Here is a 6,161-nt window from a genome sequence, read left to right on the forward strand (position 1 = left end):
GGCTATCAATCCACCCCTCACCTCCAGCTTCCAGCCTGCCCTGCTGCCCCAGGCCCCAGATGAGGGTATACGCTTGGAGTGGGAGCTGGCACTGGACACCAATGATTGGCCAAGCCAAAGGAGCCAGAGCCTCAGGCTGGGGGAGGTTTACAGGTGTAGAAACTATGCCCCAGTTATCACAAAACCTGGCACCCAGAACATGATGAATGTTAATGACCTCAGGATGTCCAAACCTGGACAAGAACACCTGCTACACTTCTGGAATGAGCTGGAAAAAGCCCAACAGGTAGAACTTTATGCAGAGCTCTAGGCCGTGAACTTTGAGGAGCTGAACTTCTTTTACCAAAAGGTGACTGATCGATTTAATCATTCTTCCCAGCCAGAGAAAGTGGATGCTCGAACGGAACCTGTCCTTCAAGAGGTGTTGGGCAGGGATACCAGGGATTCAGATCAGCTGCAGGCCTGGGAAACTGAAGAACAAGGACTTTTCCAGATTTCTCAGAACAAAGTGGCAGTTCTTCTAGCTGGTGGGCAGGGGACAAGACCTAGTGTTGCATGTCCCTATGGGATGTATGATGTTGGTTTGCCATCCTGTAGGACACTTTTTCAGATTCAATCAGAGTGCATCCTGAGGCTTCAATAGTTAGCTGAATAATATCATGACAACAAATGCATTTTTTTGAGGTATATAATAACCAGTGACAGAACAATGGAATCCACAAAGTTTATGGTGTATGAAGTATTAGGGGAAGATGATTTTTCCCCACTGAAGGACAAAGACAGTCAGAATGGACAACTCTACTACTGCAAGGCACATTTTGATGTCTCTCCATCATTGCTGGGTCTTCAATGCAAGAGGCCATGTCATAGATGAAGGTGGCTCTTGCCTTCCAGCAATTCACCACTTGAAGGGTGCCAGTGATGCACCAATCCAATGTGAAATCTCTCCTCTTATTTCCTATCCTGGAGAAGGACTAAAAAGTTATATGACAGAGAGAGAATTCCACGCACCTTTAATCACTGATGAGAATGGAGTCCATGAAGAATGGTATGAGCCAGATACCAAGTTCTCCCATAATAAGAACACCTTTTATTTTTGGTTGACTGATCATAAACCTATAGGATCTCATCTGAAATACTCAAGTTTGAATATCCACAGGCTTTCATTTTGCTCGATGAACTCTCACAACTACTCCATATTCCCTAAGATCCAGATGACTGAACTTCAGAAAACATTTTTATGATTCTCAACTGACTGAAGGTCTTATTTATATTTTTCAATAGTAAAACTTTTTTTCTAAGTTAAGGAAAATATTGGCCATTTAGGAAATTTCCTACAGCTTAAGTATAGTCAGGGTGATTTAACATCACTTTACTTGGAGCTAAAAGCATTTGTATTGGAAGTTGTACATAGAAAAAATATGTTATTGTACATGTTAAAAGGTTTCTATGGTACTATAAGTTTATTTTACCAAAAATAAAATTTTTAAGAAAAAATAATAAAATGCTGTCCAAATGTACAAAATGGCTCTTTATAAAGGCAGAAGTATAATGTATAAAATGTCAGATGAAAGCCAGTTGGTTGAAGTTGATAGGGGGATCCAAGTGAATCAGTTTCCAGGAGAAAATCAAAGAATCTACACTTTGATAAAAAGCCATAAAATTTGAAGGCCTACTCTTGTGCTGACAAATTGCATTAGGTCATTTTGTACATAGATATGACTCAGTGGTGAGTGAGAAATATAAAAAGGGGAAAACTGTATTTTGTTCATCTTCTCGCATCTGAAAGACAATGAGGTAAGCAAACAAATATACTGTAGTCTAGTGATCATTTCTAAGCTAGACTTTTAACTAATAGGGATCTGTTTCCTCTTGTGGGGAAGCGTAAGTATGGCTTCCAAAGCCACAGACTTTCTAGTTGGCTTTTAAATGTTTTTCTGAATCATAACTAGCTTAAATGGGAAAAAAAAAGAAGTAGACAGTTTCCAAGCACTCACAAGCCTGAGTAAATAAATTTCACACTAATTGAATGAAGTGAAAGCTTTTTTTATTCCTGTTTTTAACTATAAGAAATATTTTTCCTTTCTGAGTGGTTGATGGGATACCCAATTTCCAGAACTGTGATAAGACTTGTTAAAGTCATCTGACTCACAGGGCTACTGAGTGCAAGTGGAAACCGCTCTGTGGACCACAGAAATCAAACATTCATGAATTCTTGGTACCAGCTCTAGAAAATCAGGTGACACCAGACACTCTTTGCAGTACACAATCTAAAGGATCTTCCCCTTACATCACATATCAATGCCCTATTTCCTATATTTATTAACAAGGAATAAATTATTTACATGTTTAATTGCCCTAGAGAATAAGAGGTTCAGGCAGTAACCTAGAAGGCAATAAAAGAGAAAGCAAGAGAAGTCACTCTTATAAATAAAGCATGTAGTAATTCCCATGTGATGAGATGGCATGCCAAGAAATTACTGCATATTTATCTGTAGAAAGGACTCAATTCCAGATTTTCTAAAGTTTTCACTGAGAGTTACTGTTTCCTACTCCCGAACAAAGAAAAACAGTGTGCTATCAGAAAAATATGAACTGTTTGGTTCAAGTTAGTGTTTTTATTGTCTTCAGATAAATATTCAAGAGTGAAAATACTTGATCATATGGTAGCACTATTTTTCATTTTTTGAGGTACTCCCACACTGTTTTCCATAGTGGCTGCACCAATTTACATTCTTACCAGAAGTGCATGATTGTTGGTGATCTGTATGTCTTCTTTGGAAAATGTATATTCAGGTCCTCAGCCCATATTTTAATCAGATTATTTGAGTTTTTTTTATGTTGAGTTATATGAGTTCCTTATATATTGTGAATATTATCTCTTATCAAACAAGGCATTTACAAATATTTTCTCCCATTCAGTAGGTTTTCTTTTTTGTTTTGTTGATAGTTTCCTTCACTGTACAAAAGCTTTTAGGTTTGATTAGATCCCATTTGTTCATGTTTGCTTTTGTTTTCTTTGCCTTAGGAGAACAGGTCCAAAAAAAACTGCCATGATTTACATTCAAGAGTGTTCCACCCATGTTTTCTTCAACAATGACACAAGAAATTTGTAATCAAGTTGGGGAAACGTACTTCACAAGAGCACCACTTCCAGACATGTCTCTGAGCTTTCACATGACTGACTACTACTCCTTCTTTAAAAACTCTTCTCTTAGCTTCTATCCTACTTCACATCTTTTTTTCATCTGCTTTAGTATTTATGGTAGGTTCCTCTTTCCTAGCCCATGCCTAAAATATTGGCATTCATTGATATTTGGTCTACGGTTCTTTTCTCTTCCCTTATGGCCACTTTTTGCAGCCAAAGATGGAGAAGCTCAATACAATCAACAAAAACAAGACCAGGAGCTGACTATGGCTCAGATCATGAACTTCGTATTCTCAAATTCAGACTTAAATTGAAAAAAGTAGGGGAAACCACTAGACTATTCAGGTATGACCTAAATAAAATCCCTTATAATTATACAGTGGAAGTGACAAATAGATTCAAAGGATTAGATCTGATAGAGTTGCTTGAAGAACTATGGACAGAGGTTTGCAACATTGTACGGAGGCAGTGATCAAGACCATCCCTAAGAAAAAGAAATGCAAAAAGGCAAAATGGTTGTCTGAGGAGGCCTTAAAAACAGCTGAGAAAAGAAGAGAAGCTAAAGGCAAAGGAGAAAAGGAAAGATATACCCATTTGAATGCACAGTTTCAAAGAATTGCAAGGACAGATAAGAAAGACTTCCTCAGTGATCAATGCAAAGAAATAGAGGAAAACAATAGAATGGGAAAGACTAGAGATCTCTGCAAGAAAATTAGAGACACCAAGGAAACATTTCATGCAAAGATGGGCACAATTAAGGAGAGAAATGGTAAGGACCTAACAGAAACAGAAAATATTAAAGAAGAGGTGTCAAGAATACACAGAAGAACTATACAAAAAAGATCTACATGACCCAGAAAGCCATGATGGTGTCATCACTCACGTAGAGCCAGACATCCTGGAATACGAAGTCAAGTGGGCCTTAGGAAGCATCACTACAAACAAAGCTAGTGGAGGTGACAGAATGCCAGTTAAGCTATTTCAAATCCTAAAAGATGATGCTGTGAAATTACTGCACTCACTTCAGTTCAGCTGCTCCGTCATGTCTGACTCTTTGGGACCCCATGGACTACAGCTTGCCAGGCCTCCCTGTCCATCATCAACTCCCGGAGCTTACTCAAACTCATGTCCATTCAGTCAGTGATGCCATCCAACCATCTCATCCTGTCCTCCCCTTCTCCTCCCACCCTCAATCTTTCCCAGCATCAGGATCTTTTCTAATGAGTCAGCTCTTCGCATCAGGTGGCCAAAGTATTGGAGTTTCAGCTTCAGCACCAGTCCTTCCAATGAATATTCAGGACTGATTTCCTTTAGGATGGACCACTTGGATCTCCTTGCAGTCCAGAGGACTCTGAAGAGTCTTCAACACCACAGTTCAAAAGCATCAATTCTTAAGCACTCAGCTTTCTTTATAGTACAACTCTCACATCCATACATGTCTACTGGAGAAACCACAGCTTTGACTAGATGAATCTTTGCTGGCAAAGTAATGTCTCTGCTTTTTAAAAATTTAAAAAAAAAAAATAATTTAATAAATAAATAAACTGAACAAATGTAGGTGAATGCCCTTGGTCCTAAAGGCTATAAGGGACTTTGACAAAACCAAATAGAGTGGCAGCACTGCCATTGGTCTTGGAGCTCATGGTGTTTGAATTTTAGTACTGATACAGATAAGATTTAACAGAATACTTTGTACATTGATCTAAAGTATTTAAAGGCAATTCATGGTGGAAATCTCATTAAAATTCAAAATAGAAAAGTATTCTTATACTGATATTTAAAATAAAATAAAAAATACTGTCTAGGTTGCTCATAACTTTCCTGCGAAGGAGTATGCATCTTTTAACTTCATGGTTGCAGTCACCACCTGCAGTGATTTTGGAGCCCCCAAAAATAAAGTCTGCCACTGTTTCCATTGTTTCTCCATCTATTTGCCATGAATTGATGGGACCATATGCCATGATCTTAGTGCTCTGAGTGTTCAGTTTTAAGCCAACATTTTCACTCTCCTCTTTCACTTTCATCAAGAGGCTCTTTAGTTCTTCTTCACTTTCTGCCATAAGGATGGTGTCATCTGAATATCAGAGTTTATTGATATTTCTCCCAGCAATCCTGACTCCAGCTTGTGCTTCATCCAGCCCAGCGTTTCTCATGACGTACTCTGCATATACGTTAAACAAGCCCGGTGACAATATACACCCTTGACATACTCCCTTTCCTATTTGGTCCCAGTCTGTTGTTCCATGTCTGGTTCTAACTGTTGCTTCATGACCTGCATACATATTTCTCAAGAGGCAGGTCAGGTGGTCTGGTATTCTCATCTCTTTCAGAATCCTCCATAGTTTATTGTGATCCACACAGTCGAAGACTTTGGCATAGTCAATAAAGCAGAAATAGATGTTTTTCTGGAACTCTCTTGCTTTTTCAATGATCCAACCAATGTTGGCAATTTGATCTCTGGCTCCTCTGCCTTTTCTAAATCCAGCTTGAACATCTGGAATTTCACAGTGCATGTATTCTTGAAGTCTGGCTTAGGGAAATTTGAGCATTACTTTACTAGCATGTGAAATGAGTGTAATTGTGCAGTAGTTTGAGCATTGTTTAGCATTGCCTTTCTTTAGGATTGCAATGAAAACTGACCATTTCCAGTCCTGTGGCCACTGCTGAGTTTTTAAAATTTGCTGGCATATTGAGTGCAGCACTTTAACAGCATCACCTTTTAGGATTTGAAATAGCTCAACTGGAATTCCATCTCCTCCACTAGCTTTGTTCATAGTGATGTTTCCTAAGGCCTACTTGACTTCACATTCCAGGATGTCTGACTCAAGGTGAGTGATCACACCGTCGTGATTATCTGGGTCGTGAACATCTTTTTTCAGTGCTCAGGCACTCAATATGCCAGCAAATCTGCAAAATGCAGCTATGGCCACAGGACTGGAAAAGGTCAGTTTTCATTCCAATCCCAAAGAAGGGAAATTTCAAAGAATGTTCAAACTACTGCACAATTGCACTC

At 38.8% G+C, this 6,161-nt stretch overlaps 1 pseudogene; it reads left to right on the forward strand.

The window, feature by feature from the left end:
* The first annotated feature begins 202 nt into the window (after positions 1 to 202).
* Positions 203 to 874, forward strand: LOC133068834 (UDP-N-acetylhexosamine pyrophosphorylase-like; annotated as a pseudogene).
* Positions 875 to 6,161: the final 5,287 nt, after the last annotated feature.

The sequence above is a fragment of the Dama dama genome, chromosome 14, assembly GCF_033118175.1.
Source record: "Dama dama isolate Ldn47 chromosome 14, ASM3311817v1, whole genome shotgun sequence".
Lineage (NCBI taxonomy): Eukaryota > Metazoa > Chordata > Mammalia > Artiodactyla > Cervidae > Dama > Dama dama.